Source organism: Orbicella faveolata, unplaced genomic scaffold, assembly GCF_042242905.1.
Source record: "Orbicella faveolata isolate gen_17 unplaced genomic scaffold, um_ofav_v1 contig_12, whole genome shotgun sequence".
Classification (NCBI taxonomy): Eukaryota; Metazoa; Cnidaria; class Anthozoa; order Scleractinia; family Merulinidae; genus Orbicella; species Orbicella faveolata.
In genome coordinates this window covers 7,726,914-7,746,819 of record NW_028301539.1, presented here as the reverse complement: position 1 = coordinate 7,746,819, position 19,906 = coordinate 7,726,914, and the positions used below count along the sequence as shown (strand labels likewise).

The 19,906-nt window shown below is 38.0% G+C and overlaps 1 long non-coding RNA gene and 1 pseudogene across 1 annotated transcript; both read right to left on the bottom strand.

Moving 5' to 3' along the window:
- Nucleotides 1-5,822: 5,822 nt before the first annotated feature.
- On the bottom strand, nt 5,823-7,116 carry LOC110046344 (protein carrier GPR45-like; annotated as a pseudogene).
- A 7,643-nt stretch (nt 7,117-14,759) lies between these two features.
- LOC149116385 (uncharacterized) lies at nt 14,760-19,906 on the bottom strand. The gene is made up of 2 exons (XR_016205403.1): nt 19,562-19,906; nt 14,760-16,697 (listed from the first exon to the last, which is right to left on the bottom strand). It is a non-coding gene; the product is annotated as an uncharacterized LOC149116385 (long non-coding RNA).

Below are 19,906 nucleotides of genomic sequence, written 5' to 3'. Positions count from 1 at the left end.
TTTCGCGCGCGTTTTGTTTAGGCTGGGGAAATTATCAGAATTTTGACAAAACGCAAGTGAATTATTTCCTAATTTCAGGAGAAAACCATTTGTTTAAGCTGAAATTTCGCGCAAAAATTAAGGAGTAATTTGTCGCCCATGATATTAGAGTAAGAAAGAGTAAGACTTTATTAAAGTGACTGACTCTTAGGCCCAGTTCATACGTCGCATTTCTGCCGTGTCGAATTCAATTCAATTGAGTACGGCAGAAATACGACTGTCGATTCATACGTCGCACTTGCGTCGCACTTAATTCGGAATTTGTACTGTCGGGTATGTCAGCCAGCGGAAAATGTTTTAAACGGAGGGTATTCAATATGGCGGACGAAAATACTGAGCGACGAAGAACTTTAATTTTGCAAAAAATGGACCGCCAACGGAACTAGAAGGAGAAGGCTGACAACGGAGCAGTATGTGTTGCAATATGTTCAGGTTGCATTGGGTCGAGAATGGCCAAGTTTCTTCTTTTTCTTGAGCGGGAAAACATTTACGCATGCTCAATACATTAACATAATGTGTGCATTAGATTCGACACGGCAGAAATTCGACGTCTGAATCGGTGTCGCATTTCTGTCGGATAATGCGACAAGACCAGTCGAACGTGCCGCAGAAATGCGGCAGCCGATTCAGACGTCGAATTTCTGTCGAATTTAATTCGTTGAATTGAATTCGACACGGCAGCAATGCGACGTATGAATCGGGCCTTAGCTGCATAGAAAGCTACTTTACAGGTCTAGTGTAAACATAAGTAAGAAACGAAATAAATTTTAATGAATAATATTAAAAATGCATAATTACTGCTAAAATCGATAAAATATAAAAATACATCCACCGTTTTTTTCTATAAAAAAGAAGTACTATTGAATTAGCCCTATATGATTTGTGATTTTCGATTTTCTACCCTTAGGAAGCTGTTTTGTCTCAGGTTTTTCACAATACGGATATTTGTAGTTTTAGCTGCAGGGTGTGAACAGAAATCATTAAGTACCACTAAAGGTTTTTTTTTGCACTTGCTTAACTATCCCTGCCCCACTCCACGAGGGTCTTGATCCTGCACAAAGGGCGAATTTCGTGAGAGTGCCAGATCGCTAAGATTACTTCAACTTCTGTGGGGAAACGTTACGTTTTATTTGTTAAGATCTTGTGGCTGAAATTATCTGAAATCTAGGGTCCAAGCGAGCACACATGACAACATACACGGCACCAGTGCGTTGGGTTTAGCAAGGTTTGGCCTGGTTGAACGTTTTTAATTTTTATAGGCACTCAAGAAGCTTGAGTGGCTCCTGGCTATCGTTTTCTTTTCTACTTAATAGCCTCCTGTGTATATCCGTAGCTCCATGGCGCTGTGAAATAAGTGATTTGTTTTTTTCTGGTCACAAGACTGTATTGCATATTCTACATGGTGGATAGTAGAAGCTGGCAAGTACTACTGTCTTCATACTACAAGCCTGGTCAAGATCTCTTTTGCTTCATCTTGAGATGGAGTCAGATCAACCTGATGTATGCCTAGTCGGCCATTTCAATCTCTACATTACAGACAACATGCTGACGTACTGGGCTATTTGGTCTGCAGCAAGCTACTCTTCTTTGCTGGACATTTTCCTGTCACTACTGTCTTGCAGAGTCTCATCTTACTGCACTCATCCACTACACTTTGCCCTGTCCCCTCACCTTCCAAGAATGTTTTTTTCGGATGTGTTCACTTTCTCAGAAAAGCGGGTTCCTCTTCGTGATGTTCTCAGACCCATCTCATTGAGATTTCTCATGTGGATCATGATCACTAAAGGACGTTTGGGATTTCAACCCATTTTATCTTGATGCTGTCTATGTCGTTTCTCTCTCTAACTCCATCTGGTGTTTACCCGCATCCATGTGTCTCTGCAGACTGCAAAAGATTGGTATTCTTTTGTGAATCCCTCTTCAGGGTAGGAGCAATACACTCCTGTAGCTTTGACAACTTGGGACTCTTCTTCAATAGATTGCGAGGTCCTAGGCCATAGGTAATAGACGGGAATGGTTATGAAGCTCGGCAAATATCAAAGGAGCAAACAAAGATGCCAAAATTTGTGTTGGAAGGTCCACGACCGTGCAAAATATTTTTTTGCGCTCATGTACTATGCATGAATTACGTAACCAAAACGTTTCTATTGGTCAGTTAGGGGGTCGGTAGTATACAGCAATTGTGTTTTGTGCACGGTCAAGGCCAAAAAGGGGAACAAAAACATACAACAAAGGACTTTGTTGAGTTTCATAATAATCCCCTTCTATTAACTATGCCTAGACTGCGGCTGTTGGAGCTGACACTTGTCAAGCTCCTGGCTGTAAAACCAGCAGTCTCTCTTGCAGTACACTTAAGGGCTGCTCTATGCATAAGTCTGTAGGCCCTTGAGGTCTTCCAAATCCATTCCTCATGTGCAGGTTTGAAACGTTTACCAGGGCCCATACCATAAGCCTTCTACACTTTCAAACCTCTGGACTTGAAGCTAAAAACAATTAGAGAAAGGATCCCAGACATTGTGTGCTTCATGGTCTGGCCTGACTCTTGAGTCTTTACAATATTATTGATGCCTCACACCCTTCAACCCGCCATAGGATATCACTAGCACTTGAAATGTCTTGGCCATCATTTATGTTACGACGCACATAGCTCTGCACTGTGGCAGTTCTTCTGCCACAGAGGTCCTTTCCAGCCTGTGGATCACTGAAATCATATCTGACAGTCTTAATGCCTGTGCATTCTCTAAGGCTGGCAAGTGAGTGGATGAGATTAGAACAAAGGTAACTTCCGGTATTGTCGAGCTTTTCCTTCAAAAAAGTTACAATTGAGCAAAACATCGAAGCCATTCTTATCATTGGAGTGTGCACATCTATAAATAGAGATTGAAATCCCTTGCGCAGCGGTAATAGATATTAAATAATAACAACAATAAATATAAATAAACATAATAATTAATAATAATAATAATAATAATAATAATAACAACAACAAAAGACTATTAATCATCACTTGGTGATATTATTTCCTGCTGATCAAGGTCTTTGCTTCTTGTTCCCACGCTTTCAGAATGTACAAATTGGTGAATTTCTGGAATTTGATGAAGAAAACTGGAAAAAATACAGAATTATGTCAAAAATGTTGATTTTCGGCCAAACCCACATGAAACTAGCAGTTGCTATGGAAGCATAAAAAATGATGGACACACAATTGCCATATCAAAATATTTGTGAAGGATGAATGAACAGCAACTGAAAGTTTCAGCCCCTTAGAGTAAACCGTCTTTTCAATATTTAAATACCTTATTGAGGGGATGGCATCCAACCCCACTCTCCCTTGTACGTCCGAAGGTTAAGGGATATTGCAAAGAGTTTTGCATTCATTGAGCTTCCACTGCCCTAAATAATATTCAAAGACTTTGTTAATAACAAATAACATAGAAATAACTTCGATAAACTGACTCTATAATATCAAATATTTTAGATTTCGTCCTAGTCTCTTTGTTAAAACTAGCCTCTTGTCATGTTGTTTGAACAGCTTTTGTTACCAAAAAATAACAGATGCCAAAAATTTTATTCTTGATTTCATCAGGCCAAGGGTTACTCTAAAGTGTGATGAAATTAGTTTTGATTTAAAAAGTTGGATTTAAGCAAGATTTGAGTCAGAATTTGAGCTAATTTGACTTATAGCTAAATGTTGCGTGACAGGGGTAGGAAATGATATTCCTTGATTAGCACCTGTCACTTCAAATGACTTGAAATTCCTGATGTGAGCTAAGATAGGTCCAATCTTTATTTGTGTGAAATACCAATAAAATTCAATGTATTCTGTAAGCAGGAGTGGTGTCTAAACTTCGTGCTTATTTTAGTGACATTTTTGGGATTTTGGGCAAAAAACCAGGAGGGGGGGAGGGGGGGGGGTGGTCTAACTCCTCAGGGAAAAATCACAAAGCCAGTCCACTTTGTCTTTTAGAGTAGTTTGGTAGTACCTTCAATCTGGCAAAGTTTAATCCAAAAAGGAAAGATGGCATGTATCACCTCTGCCTGGTCCTCTGGTAAACTCAGTCTTAATGGCAAAGATAGAGAGAATGATCTCTTGTGAACGGTTTACAGAGTTGTTCCCTCAGAATGATTTAAAAATGTCCTTTGTCCCTGAAAGAAATGACCATTCATGTTTAAATGTTCTCAGGGAGGCCCTCATTTGGCTTACGCGAGGGAAAAATGTCTGAATTAATCATCATGTTTTCCCTGAAAATGGAAACTTTCCACAAGTATCTTTAATTCCGCCAGCTTCCAAAACACTGTCTACTAACTGCTGTTCATGTTTTGGAAGACAACTTTAATTGACTGTTCCTTTGTTAATTGAGATAAAATAATCGACAACTTTCGTTTCGTTTCGTAATGTAGAATTGGTTGAGTTGGTTATGTGAATGATCTGTAAACACCACCTCATCAGTCAGCCCAGACTGTCAAGGAATGCTTCTATTGGGTCGGTAACCAGGCAACATTTCCCTCTTCGAAACACTTTGCAGTTAATTTTGAATATCAGTTGGATCGATTCGACCCGGACGAAGGTGGCTCACCTCGATCTTTCGATCAACCAGCATCCCTAATTTAATCATTTTAAGATTCACAGCATTAAACGTTTATACAAATTGCACGGATGATATAACTATTCTGTCTAGTGTAACTTAGGGTGGACAGCTTTCAAAAAATGGTTTTGAAAAAAAAAAGCTTATCTCAATTCATCGCTCGTACATTTTTTTTTTTTTGCTAATTTTACAACTTCAGTTTTCTCGTTAAAAATAACTAATTAAAAGTCAATTTTTCCTCCCTCTATTTCGAATAAGTTTCCACGCCTAATAAACATTTATGCCAAGAAATATGAGCCTTCCTAACAAGGAAGTTTTAAACTTTGCCTGAAAATGATCAAATTTGTTACAAAAAATACTTTCTGTTTACCATTCCAATAACCTTATCGCCATATTTCTCCCACACATTTATCTCACCCTTGGTTTAATACGCACCAGACGTAAATTAAGGCTATATTTACCTAAGAGCAGAGTTTTGTTCAATAAATAGACGCTTCAATTTGCATTTAATTAAGACAGACAAACTGTCTCGAAAGAAAGATAATTGCATCGGAAACCGTTTTTAATGGAACGGTTTGAGAAGTTCAACATGAATGCTCGCCACGCTTACCTGAATTCAATTCTCGAATTCTCAACTGACCAAGTTGAAAGACTCAGTAGAGCGTAGCTTCGAAATTAAATGTTCATTATAAAATACTGCTTCACATAACAGCACAACCCACCCTCGATTTTAATTTTAGTATGCTATTAGTTAACTCATTTTCCCCTTGCAGCTGCAGAAATAAAATTCAGCTTAAGCCTCAATGAAGACTTGATCCATAATTTTCGAATAATTCCCGCTTGAGTGTTAGCTACGTATCTCACAGTATCCTTGTTTTATTCTATAAATACATAACAAATCATTTTGTGAATATTCGTTGGGCTTCTGAACAAAATACGAATCATGAAAACACAAACTCTGAAATCAAGGCGGTTGTTAAATTTAGTGCACAATTTCTGTGTTATTTCCTAAACGACTTTTCGTGTCATTATAACACACCCATCTCATACCGCATAAAAGCTCGGCGCTTTCTGCCTGTCTTATGAGCGAAAAAAACATCAAAGCCTTCTTACTGTTTAACTTCATAGCTGTATTTTGTCAAGAGTCTAATCTCCTTTTATTATGCGTGATGTAGTCCACACGAAGAAAGATGGCAATTTATTGTTTTTCATCTTTATTCACAGGTGCATGGTCATCTCACATTTTAGAACAGTTTTCATATTTCTTTACAACAATGATGAAAACTTTCTCAATGGCTATCTTATTGCTGGGAAAGTATTTCATACTGATATAATAAAATGAGTAAGCACCACTTTTAATGTTAGGCAATGGTTACGAGGACTTCTAAAATCGTAATACATCATTAGCCCTGTTCATCGTATTGGTCTACAAGAACTAACTTGTAAAACAATGGCAAAGCACTTGTCCTATTGTGTCCTTCACTGCTTGTCTAACTTCACCTAGCTTCCAACAGTAAAGAATTGGGTTTAAAGACGAGTTTAAGAAAATTAAAGTGACTGTATAAATGCTACCGTGATAGACAGATACAGATAGTCCACTTTTAGCCCTCAAAGCAGTCATTGCACCATGAGGTAGATAACAAGCGACCAGCGTCAGTTACAACCATATTGCAGTGGAAACTGCCTTTTTGTGTCGTGCTATGTTCAGTTGATTTGTTTGATGTGGTTGTGCAACATTGCGGCTGTGAATCTGAGTGTTGTGATGACGGAGGGTGAGGAAAATCTTTGTGTAAGAGAAGATCGAGATTATAAGACACAGAGGTATACCTATGGTGCCATACCATGTGGTTATCAGGGGATTCCAAATCCACATTGCTGAAAAGACAGCGGTAATAACCCAAGAGGTAATAACGATCAGGTAGGTTTGCTTTAAAGTTACAACTTGTCTGTATCTCATTCTCAACAACAAGGATAGAAGTCTGTCCACGCTTAGTTCAGTCAGAGTTGCGACCGACACTCCACACAAGATATAACTTGTTACAAAACTTGCTTCAATTAGGTGAGGACAAATATTCCAATGTTCATTCACCACAGACATCCAATAGGCAACATTGAGAGGTTCTGTAATTGGACCAACACAGAGATCAGTTGTTGCAAGGCAACGAAGCAGGAGTTTGGACGGCGGATGAAGTGAAGACTCCTTGTGGAGAGCTATTAGGATCAGAGCATTCCCAAGAAATGCAGTAATGGACAGAAAAGTGTTTAAAACTGAAATAAATATCAACTGGCCGTTTAGTCCAGCAGTTAATCCTGCGGAACACATGAGTTATTCAATTGTCTTCTGCTGTCCAGCTCCAGTAAAGTTTGCTGCTGCCATTTAGTTGGTAAGATGATATGGCTGTTTGTAGCAGCTGGAATCGATTAGCTATCACTGTGAAAAAGTTTCAGTGTAGAAAAGTTACAAAAGCGCTTCTCATCTGACGAATAATCTAAACTCCTTTTATAACGCCTTTTTCAAGTTTGCTTTAACCTAAATTTGGAAAGACAAATCTAGCGGGTAGTCAATTAGCTGAGTAAATAATTAATAAAGATAAAATAACAATTATATAAAGAGAACATTGTTTAACTATTGGTCTTGAAGGTTATGCCTTAAACTTCAGGAAATATCTCGCAAATTCTGAAAATTCTTCCAGTTATTCTAATTCATAATTTCTCCCTCGATCACGCATCGAAGTAATTGTTAATCATATTGTTTACAAGAATAGTGTCTGAAACAGTGCGGGTGGCAATGTATCACACATTTTAAAACGGGAATAGTGTAAATTTTAGTTTTTTTTTCTTCAGATCGACCATTTTGTGGATGTAGCAAGAAGAATTTATCTCAGTTTTCGAGTTGTTTACCTCGACACCAATTTTTGATATATTTTAGTCCTAGATGAGAACTAATGTTACCTGCTCATTCATGAACTGCTCGAAATCCGTGACGTTACTAGCTTTTGAGATACCTGGGGCCTTAAAAATCGATGAACGTCTACTCGTGCTTTGGGAAATGGAAAACGTGATCTGCACAATGTAAACGAGAGAAGCAATATATGTAAACTGCACATTCTGGCGATAATAACAATCAAAATACATGTAATCCCAGAGTTTGGGAGAATGTTAGGGTGGATTATTATTTATACCGAGAGCGACGCCTATTTATAAACCCAGCGCACAAAAGACTTTAATGAAATGGTTATAATCGCGGTCGTGCATGCGGCCAGAAACCACTGAATCACTGAGACACTTGTTTGGATTAATTTGGCCACTCACGTGGCGTTTATTTCAAACCATTCAAATGCTAAGGTGTCAAATTAATCAATTAAACATCGCTATATTTGATTCAGCGAATAATGTTGGGGCGAAAAACAGCCAGCCCAGTAAGAGGTAGCAAGAGCAGAGGAGGAGCTCAGGGGATGGTGGAGGGCCGACGAAAGAAAGTAAAGTACTCTTCTAAGGCTAAACAGCTATCACGATCGGTGCTGGCAGAAAAAGGAGAGAGGGTTAGAGCACGCGAATTTAAAGCTTGCTCTGCGTGTGGTGTCTAGCCCATTATCGGCTATCTACCTCTGCAGCTTGTACCGTAAGATAAGATAAGGCCCCGCCCCAGCATAAAACCCATTATCGCGCTAAGTCAATGATGGACCATATTGCTACCGCTATTCTGCCTATCCATTCGTGTTTTTTATTTCAAGCCAGTTTTCACGTAGCGCCAACCTCTTAAAGGCCAAATGAACCATAATTTAGAGCGACGAAATGTTAAAAAAAAGAGGAAACTTCTGCGGAAATTTTTCTTTCTGAGCCCTGAAAAGGAGTAAAAAAGTTAAAAACACGAAGACAGCCGATGGCTTCACGAAAACGTTTCCAAAAATGACTGCGCACTTTAACGGAAGGAATAGAACTGAGACTCTTCTTTGTGACGTCACTGTTGTCTTGGACATTATAAAATTAACTGTGTTTTCAGGAAAAGCTAAGCAGCAGTGTTTGGAAAGATAATTTTTAATTTGTCAGTTTATGATAGCGATGACAACAGCTGGCTCACAGTTTGTTAAACTTAAGGTGGCTGGCAACAGTTTGCAGCATTTCTCAGCACTTCTATTTCGATGGATGAATACTACCATATAGTTTAGTTTATGATACAACCATGGCCTAAAAGAGGGCTCTTTTTGATGTAGAAGACACAGTAGATTGAAAACAAAAAAAGAAAAAAACGAGGAAAAAACTCTTAAAAAGTAGGTTTGTGGGGCGGTGTTCTACTGTGACGGCAGAAATAATTTTATTTGCGTGTAAAACTAGTGGCACCAGCTTCTTCTCTTAATTTATACAATCCATAAGAAGGAGTAGTTTTTACTTTAGTCGATAATTTCAAGGAAAGGCTCGCTATTTCATCGTTTATCCCCATTCTTATGAATAGCGAATACGTTTATTGGGTCGGTAACCAGGCAACCCAAATAAAGACGAACGAAGAAACATGTGCATGCCTTGTCCTGTAAACGTGAGCCGCGGATCGAAATAACGTGCTAGTACTGATACCAAATCATACAGACCCCTCAAGCTGGTAAGGAAACAACTGAGACAAGGAAGACAACCGAAATATCTACACCGTTAAAAATAAAACACCATAACACTATACACCAGATACAACCTTATTTCTGTAGGGGAAGATCGTCTATTACGTCCCAGGGTACGGGGAAAGGGGGGAGGGGAGAGTGGGGAGGGGGTGTTGGGGCGGTGGTTTTCAAATAAGTGTAGTGTTTTAAAACTAAACCCACAAACTATTTTCAGATAAAAATTATACTCCCCTTGCAAATTCTTATTTTACAAATGTAATCCCCTCCTGACAAGGTCATAATTCTATCCTTCCGCCCTTACACATGCAGATTTTTTATCGTGTTTTTTTTAATATCTCTTTTATCTTTTCTCTTGTTTATTGTTTGTATTATTTTCCATTGTTTTATGGCCGCATAAAATGGTTTCAGATGGCCTTTCCGAGTCTTCGCAGTTAAGCCGACATCATTGCTAAGTTCAGCCAAATCCTCGGTTCTCATTGTACGAAACTGATCAAGATCATCGTAGCCATTCTCAATGAATTTCACTGAATACTCCAGCAAGTTGATTTCTTTCAACCACACACTAATACCAGAACGCATACTATCGTTCCCATTTCTTCGCATGATTTCTTCGTCCATGTTCATCAACTGGAGCTCTTCACAATCCCTCAGTCTAAAGGATACCATTTTGACTTGCTGGATTGCTGAGCGACCAGGCTGCCACGGCCGACCGCGAAAACGAGACTGGGGTGGTGATTACTGATCGTCTGATACAGTGGGCTCATTAATCCGGTCAATATTTGCTCTCTGCTCGAGGAAATGTTTCTTCCTCCATCCCTACCTTCGCTTCAAGAACCGCCAGCGGCAAATTTTGTTTTATTTAATGGATTCTGCTATAAAACCTGTTAGACTATCGTTGCTGTGTCAAAAATTTTGAAACCCCTCGTTTTTTCAGTCTACCCCCCCCCCCCCCCCCCAAAAGAGGCTTGTTTTAAAATTGTACCTCCCCTGCAAAACCACCGGCCATCCCTGGGACGTAATAAACGGTAGGTCCCGTAGAACTAAGAAGCGTGCGAGCCAAAGCATGCAAGCCAGAAAAAATTTAAAATACGTGAGAAGAAACAAGTAGCTGACATAATGTTCCAAGAACACGAAGCGAGAAAGAACAAAACAAAAAAAACCAAATATTTTTTACTTCTTCTATCCCGCACATTTACCCACCAGTCCTAGCAGACAGCCTTGATAAACAAAGAGCGCGTGCATATACTGTTGGAGCAAGCGTATGCTGAACATGACCACTTTATTGGAATTCACGAGGGGATTTCCGTCTTCGAAACAAGTTGAAGTTAACTTCCAACGTCAAATGGGTCGATTCTAGTCAGTCTAGGGTGACTCGCCTCGATCTTTCGATCGCCTACCATTGCTAATTTAAACAGCTGATGATTCACGGCATCCACCGTTTATACCAATGGCGCGGATGAAAGTGACTACTTTGGCTGGTAAAACATAGGGTGAACAGCTCTCGAAAAAATGTTTTTTAAAAATATAGCATTTTTTATTCATCACTCGCGCATGTTTAAACCTAACGACTTCAGTTTTCTCTTTAGGAACGACTAATTATAATAGTAGTTGTTCTTCCTCACGTTCTTTAGAATTAACCTCCATTAACAAATAGATTCCATGTTGCCGTGCGTCTATTCAGTAATAGATCACAGATGACGTCAAAATGTGGTAAGAACAAAAAAGTTGCACACGAGGCGATAGCCGAGTGTGTCACTGATGTTCTTACCACATTTTGACGTCTTCTGTGATCTGTTACTCAACAGAAGCAAAGGACCATGGAATCTGTTTGTTTTATATAATAACGGAACAAACTACTACGCCTGTCTTTTTACAAAATCTTTCAACATAACTCGAAAGAGGGCCTTTGCCCACTTTGGCGAACACAAAAAAAGCCATTTGACGTAATCTATTTTCTATACAAAATGAGGCAATCTCATTGGTTGCTATGCGTAGCAAAAAATTGTGATTGGTCTAGGAAAATTACGCCACTGTCAAACTTGACTCGAGGGTCGTTTCTCGCGGAATAAAAACTTACGGCGAAAGCAGAGTTGAACTGCGAAATCTACAAATCTTAAAGAAAATGCTGGAAAATTCAAGTCAGTTTTTGTCATCGAAGCAGCCCTGTGGGCCGACAAGTTTGGATGTTGCCTTAAATACTGCAGTAGTTGATAAAATACGCTGGGAAAACTTGCGGTTGCGGTCAACTGGAGGCCATTCGATTCGAGATTTGAGTGAAAGGAGCATTAGTGACGGCGGAAATTTGTGTCCTTTGTTGTTGAATCGGTTTGAAATAGTGTCGGAGACACCTTTAAGCTGCGATACAGTTGGCCGTTAGCTGTAGCGAGCTATACTTTTCTCGCTGCTGTGCCCTGAAACGGACTGGGACATTGGTATCGGAAAGGAAGGTTTATGTGCTTATTGTAACTGATTTTAAGAAGTGATGTTTTGATGTTTCATTTCTGACATCAATCAGTGTGTGAACAATTATTTTGAGACCGAGAAAAGTTGAATTTTTTAAATAAATTAATTTCACAAACATTTTGTTTATTGGCTTTGTTAAATTCGAGATAAGGCAATTGTTCTCGGCTTACCAAGGCCAAGTTTGAGCTCGGTTTAGTCTCGCTCAACAGTCTGACGACTGAGACTGCTCAAGTAATTTTTCTGAGTCATTTTCTAACAAAGAAACGGCTTTATCTTTCTTGTTCCTCCTTGTTTTACCAGTCCAATGCCTCGACAAGACTTTTTTGCACCTTACCTTTTGCCAGTCACGTAAAATATTACTTAAATTCTCAAACCTTTCCGCCGTTTTAAAACACAGAGGAAAAAAACTTTGTAATTTTTTTCCATAAAAAAGAAGTACTATTGAAATAGTCCTAATTGATTTGTGATTTTCGATTTTCAACCCTCAGGAAACTGTTTTGTCTCCAGGTTTTCACAATACGGATATTTGTAGTTTTAGCTGCAGGGTGTGAACAGAGGTCAAGAAGTACCACTGAAAGTTTTTTTTTTTTTTGCAAAAGACCACGTTTGTGGTGGCTCTGAAAAGAGTCGTTTTGAATAGCTCCACAAAGAGCCGTTTTAAAATTTTCTTGAACTTTTCGTACGAGGAAGAATTAACAACCGATTCGGTGTGCGATCGTTTCGATACAAAGTCGTTTTAAGTCAATTCGATACAAAACTTTAAGATACCCGGCAGCCTGAAATTATTGCAGAATTTCCACGTTTAGATTGCCAAACGATACAAAATCGTTTTGTTTTGTAGTGGACGATGGCTCGTCTGACTTCCCTTCAAGTCGGGCTTGTTTCAGAGAAGAAGTTCAGCGTATTCAGCTAGCGGAAAAAGTTCCGAGACCTCCAGACAAACATGATTTTTCTCCTTCGGGGATAACATTTTTGCGATCTATCGCTGTCGTATGCGGTGCAAAGATAAAAAGACTTTCATTGCGATATTTCTTCTAATTAACTTTTGCTAGGAAACGACTTCAGTTTGTATCGAATTGACTTCAGTTTGTATCGAATCGACTTTAGAAGTGTATCAAATCGACGTTCATTTGTATCGAGCCGCGACTTGAATAGAAATGACTTTGTATCGAAACGACCGTAAACCATACCGTAAACGACTTAATGGCAAAGATAGAGAGAGAATGATCTCTTGTAAACAGTAAACAGAGTTGTTCCTTCAGAATGATCCAGAAATGTCCTTTGTCCCTGAAAGAGATGACCGTTCATGTTTAAATGTTCTCAGGGAGGCCCTCATTTGGCTTACGCGAAGCAAAAAGGCCTGAATTAATCATCATGTTTTCCAACAGGCAGCCCAAGCTCTCTCTATGAACCACACGAGCAACACAATATGGCATCGAATTATAAGGGTTTATATGGAATTTTCTACAAGATATCCGTGGAGGTATTTAAAAGTGAAAATTCTCAATAAAAATGGCTTACCTTATTCCATACGTGTGTTGTTTGCTCCTGGTGTGGTTATTTTACCGATTGAACTTGATTTAAGCGACTTTTTTGAATTCCGATTTTCCCTTTATAAAGAGAGCACAAGGCGAAACACCTCAGTCGGGACAGCCTGCCGAACGAAGTCAAAAATCCCAGGCTAAAATGTACCCACGGCCACAAATCCACCGCAGAATTCAAGGGCAAAGGTTGATCTTTCATTTCAAACCTCTAGCCACACAATCGCAGCTCTGCGAGCGACGCCAGGCGGCTCTTCGTGTCCCCAGTGAAACGATAAAACTATGGAAGAGCTCCGTGTCGTTTGATCCGCGATCCAACGACCGTTGAAATCGGCTTGGTAACCTCGTCATGTTGGCAAACCAAGACTCGCGGGGGTAATAGACCGCAATTTGTCAACCGAATCTCTTGCACTGGAAAAGTTGAAAATTTACAGAGTATGTAAATAACATGTAATTAACATGTAAATAATCAAAAAAAGACTGTAAAGATTAATTTACATGATTTTTCCCCTTTTACATGTTTTGGAGGTTTCATGTAAAAAACATGTAAATATTTCAAGTGAAACATGTAAATGATGAAGAAAACACTGTAAATGTTTCAAAGCAAAGGGCTAAGATCATGTAATAACATGTAAACTGTTCCTGCAAATACTGTAAATAGCCTGTAAATTTCTTGTGATTCAACCTGGAAACCCGTAAATAACATGTAAATTTAATACAGGGAGGCTGCCATAATACTGTAATTAACATGTAAATAAAAAGGGGAGGCTGTAAACAACATGTAAATAAAAAAAGGGAGGCTGTAAATAACATGGAAAATGAAAACAGGAGCCTGTAAATAACATGTAAATCAAAAAAGGGAGCCTGTAAATAACATGTAAATCGAAAAAGGGAGCCTGTAAATAACGTGTAAATCGAAAAAGGGAGTCTGTAAATAACATGGAAATCAAAAAAGGAGCCCATAAAGAATTTGTAAATGGAAAAAGGGAGCCTGTAAATAACATGTAACTCGTAAAAGGGAGCCTGTAAATAACATGTAAATGGAAAAAGGGAGCCTGTAAATAACATGTAAATCGAAAAAGGGAGCCTGTAAATAACATGTAAATCGAAAAAGGGAGCCTGTAAATAACTTGCAAATCGAAAAAGGGAGCCTGTAAATAGCATGTAAATGGAAAAAGAGAGCCTGTAAATAACATGGAAATCAAAAAAGGGAGCCTGTAAATAACATGTAAATTGAAAAGGGGAGCCTGTAAATAACCTGTAAATTGAAAAAGAGAGCCTGCAAATAACATGTAAATCGAAAAAGGGAGCCTGTAAATAACATGTAAATCGAAAAAGGGAGCCTGCAAATAACCTGTAAATTGAAAAAGGGAGCCTGTAAATAACATGTAAATCAAAAAAGGGAGCCTGGAAATAACCTGGAAATGTAAAAAGGGAGCCTGTAAATAACATGTAAATCGAAAAAGGGAGGCAGACACCCTGTACGATAAATAACTTGTAAATAATAACTTGAAGAAAAATGCATGGAATGTACTGTTTTATTGTAATCAAATCTGTTGACCTTAATTATAATAGTAGAAAACATGCAAATTTATACAGAATCAGAAATTCATTGCAATCAGAACAAACTCAGTAAAATTCAAATAGTTTTTATATGCCATGAATAAGGTTTACAATGTACACATTGCAACAAATAAAACATGTTTTCTTTTCTTTCTATCCATAACAAGACGACTTAAATGTTATTTTGGGCATGGCCAAAATATTTTAAAATACCATGACTGAGCTCCTTTAACCGAATTCAAGCATTTTTCAAGAAGACTACTAAAATTCAAGACCTTTTCAAGATTGTGCAAAACCATGTCATATTCAACTCTATTTAATTCATAAATAATAAAATGATTAAGAACTATACTGTTGTCAGCTACAACTAGTGAAAATTTTGCAATTTAGGCATATTACTAAATTAAAATTGTTTGCAAATGGATACCTGTCTTAAATATATACTAAATTCACAAAGTCAAATGTAACATAATGATAATACCTTTGTCATAAAATGAATGAATAAACTGTTTTTTTCTTACTAAGTAATTAATGTAGGATTAAATTAGCCTTAATAATTATTATGAAAAATGTGGGAGGCACGATGGCCTCATAGTTACATGTAGTGCGCTCAACTCCTGATCGAGCGGTCCAGGTTCAAGCCCTAGGTGGGTACATTCTGTTGTGTTGCTGGGCAACACACTTTACTCTCAGTGCCTCTCCACCCAGGTGTATAAGTGGGTACCAGCAAATTTAATGGTGGGGTAACTCTGCAATGGACTGGCATCTCATCCAGGGGGAGTAGAAATAGTCCTAGTCGCTTCCTGCTACAGAAAGCGGGATAAGCTCCAGTCTGTTGGGCCACGTGGCTCATATGCAGACTTTACCTTTACCTTATTATGAAAATTACTGCAATGTAAGTGTGAAATATTGATCAACTTTTTTCATAGAGTGAATTGTTCTTTTGAAATAACAGAAAATAGGGAGAAAAAACATTTACCACAAGATAGAGATTGACATTTTAAATTCATCATACAAACATTCATGCCAAAGGAATACTACATTGCATAACATAAAACAAGGCTTCTGACATCTTTTAGGCTATGTTTACACAGTCACAGTTTCCTTCTTTTTCCAAAACTGTACGGAATCCAAACAGGACAAACATTTTGGACCCCTGACAAAACATTCACTGTAAACAATATTCAAAATTTTACGTTTTCTTTTTGTGATAAAAAAAACTGCACTGTAAAAAAAAAATTCATAGGAACCTGTTGAAATTGAAAGGCCTATCTAGTACCATAGTTCCCATAACACATCATAAGTTAATAAATTATTGTTCTGGTACTACATGTATCTAAACATAGCCTTTGCTGTTTATGATGAAATCTTATAGCTGCTGTATTGAACAATAAGTATCAATCTAGCAATCTATGATCTTCAAATTTAATGCTAATTCACTAACACAGGTACAGCGTAGTGATACTTCAAAGCATTGAAAATAATGTTTAAAGTGGTTGAATTTATGCCAGAAAGTGTTGAAGGTCACCATGTTAGACTGTAATGCACCAGGGGCCCCTTTTGTCGAAGGTCCCAAAAAGTTTTCGCACCCAGAAAGCCATACCAAAATCTGAAATCTTATGCTTACAGAGCTGTTTTATTCGCTTATTCTCAATATGAACAGAGGTTTCCTTCACACAAGAAGTTTCAGGCATACACAGCTCTTAGTTTTTAGACACAGCTCAATTAAAGATGGCTTTGTGGGCCCGAAAAGTTTCCAGGGCCTTCAAGAAATGGACCTTGGACCCCTTATAGAGTCATAGGTACTGTAGACTTCTCAGTGGCTGATTTTTTCCTGATCAAGCATCAATGCCAAGGAGTATGCATGTACTGACCACTCTCAATTTTACTTCATCCTACAAGTAACATAAAACATTTGAAAAAAATAAGATAAGTTATGTCTGAGTATGAATCAGCAAATTCTGTGTATGATATCAATCAGTGAATTTTACACTGGAGTTATTATTTTGTTTCTTATCATTCCAATTTATACTGTGACATTTGAAATCGGACTGTAGCCGGTCATGTTGACCGGCCAAAGTAATTTTAGCTCGGTCACGTGTCATTTCTGTCTGGTCAAGATATTTACGAAAAAATCAAGTACACGTAATGTGAGCTAAATTAAACCCACAAATATAGTTTGTTTGTTCCTGTCACTGCTAGACCGTTTAAAGATTGGCTTAATATTTTTCTGAACAGATTTAACCCCAGTCACTCGAATGGCATTCCTATCTATCTTGAACGCATGACAAACAGCAAGCGAATGGTCTTTAGCCATTCGAACAGATACATGTATGCATTGGTCTATGTTTTCGTTAGAGGTCATAATAAAAAAGAGATAAAAACTCTCAGATTTACAGTTGGGGATTTGATTGTTTATTCAAGAATGAACGTGACCGTCTCAACATGACATGACTGGTCAACATGACCGGCAAGTGAAGTTTTTGGCCGGTCAAGTCACCATTCTGGCCAGACATTGCCCGTTGACCAGCCATTATTTTGAGCCCTGAATATTCACCAATCAAACAGATCTTACATCTACATCTGTAGCTACTGTGTGACAAAAAATTTGCATCTCTGATTGGAAGGCACTGAATGTCAGAGGATGTAGAAGAAGTAAACTCAAAATCCGTGGCAGTAACTATTCAATGTTCACTATCTCCTACATTGTAATATTCATGCACAATAAATCAAACTCCTATCAAACAATGTTTAAATAATAAGTCAAGTTATTTGCAGGCACAATTTGATTGTTTCTTACGTGCACTTATGCTCTACTGGTGGACAAAGGTACAGATGATGTCATAAAAGTTTGTTTTTGTTTCTTTGTTATGTATTACGAAGCAGACAGATTCTATGTTGTCGTGCATCTGTTCAGTAATAGATCACAGAAGACATCAAAATGTGGTAAAAACATCAGTGACACATGCCTGAAAAATTCACAGATTCTGTGACACACTCTGGTAATGGCTTATGTGACTATTTTTTGTTTTTACCACATTTTGATGTTATCTGTGATCTACTCAAGGCAGGAAAAAACACAGGTCTGATTTCCTCAGCCAAGTAAATTTTGTTCTTGGGCAAGCGAAAATAGAAGTTCAGTGGTCCAGTGGGCAAGTGAAATTACAATGTAGCCTCAGTAGTCTTGTGAGTCTCACTAAAAATGCCAGCTTGATAAATGATAATTTCCAGTCATTCCATTTCAAAACTTAACACCTAAAGATTAGTTAATTATTAGGTTGAAAGCAAGAATTAGTTTGGAATCTGAGTGCACTTCATTCGCATTTGTCCTCTGATTTCCTTACTGGCCACCACACTGGCAACTAATATTTAAGTGGGGCAAGTGAAAACTGAAATTGACTGGCCCACTGGGCAAGTGACTTACAATTTTTTTTCCTGCCCTGCTACAGATGCATGAACAGATGCATGACACATGAAACCTACATGTATTTGGTAAGAGCCCAATTTCGTACAAGTAAAATGTACAGCTGTGACAGGGCTCTAAAGTGCTGTCTGGTCATCCCAGGGTAAGGCAATGATTGAAATCAATCCATAAATTGATATAAATCAATAAATTGAAATTAATGTAAGTGTTATCAGTGCTATCGATCAATTGAAAGAAATTCATACTCACATGCTAGAAAAGTTTCAAGTTATCAGTTTGATTTTACCAAATTTATCAGTCATTAGAGAATCAATTGAAAGATGGTCTCTCTTTGTTAGTTCACCTAAACTGTAGAAAAATTGTCCCTCAACACAATGTTTGATTGTAACTTTTTCATGTAGATTTCAAAGGCACTACCAAAAACCCCCAAAACATAGTCCCTGATACATGTATGCCAGCAAAATATTCTGTTTATGAGATACAATGTTATGCTTTTATGCAATTGTATTCATGATCTCATATTTCACTCTAAATCTTTTGTTCATTTCTTTCTTATTAAATGTTGCTTAAAAGATAAGCTAGTATCAGCAAAATTGATCATGCTTATTGAAAATTTGATCACAATCAATGACTCATGACGAATCCTTTTATTGATTTCTGATATCATTGACTAATTTCTATTGATTGTTATGAAATAATCGATTGACTATACTGTGTTGTCCAAGACAAGTAGATTTTCCTGCCTGGGCAAGTTACTCTTCCTTTTTTTCAAGTCCTGTGTAGTTTTCACGACAGTTTGAGGTACATGTATACCTCTTTATAAAGTATCTTAGTGTTTTTTTTTGTGAAAGAAAATACCACAACATTTAACTTACTACAGTATCAGCACCAGTGGGTGCAATGTCCATGTACAGTTGTGTATAACAGCATATTGTAACTTGCATGTAGGCACAACTGTAGACACTTGAGTAACTTCAGAATACTGACTCTAGCATAAGAGAAATTTCTCTGCTAAAGATGGCACATTACATTTTAGTTTACTAGCATTCACATCAGAGGGCAACATAACCTTACAAGAGCATGCATCAGAAAGAATCATGAGGTGCATATAAGCCAATAACAAATGTCGCATGCTCATGTTCAGTTATCGAGAACAGATAATAACAGATAATAAAGCTCTTTATGTACGGCAGGTAAACATCGCCAAAGTCGATTCCACAAGCAATGTAACTTCTCCTTGATAATGACACATGCACAACCAAAGGCAAAACGAAATGTATACGTATCTTGACGTTACTTTACTCTGCTCGTTCAATTTATGCAAAACTTGCTTACCTGTTGTTTTTGTTGCCTGTAATCGCTATCTTCAACTTCTGGGTAACGGTACACTTTGCCTTGAAACCGTGCACGGTGACGAAGCGAAGGTAGAGTGGATTTTGGCCCGCTAAAACAGAGCTCGAGTTCGATACAAGTTCCAACGAACTGCCAAAGATGGCGGGAGAACCGAGAGAACCTGGTACCTAACATGAAGACGGCTGATTCCTGCTTGTTGGAGATCGGGCACACACAAGGCTGGTATGCTCTTATAAAGTGACTGGGATAACAGTGATGGCAATGAAAGCACAAAACGGTAGAAATCACCAAAAAAACAAAACAAAACAAAACAAAACAAAAAACAAA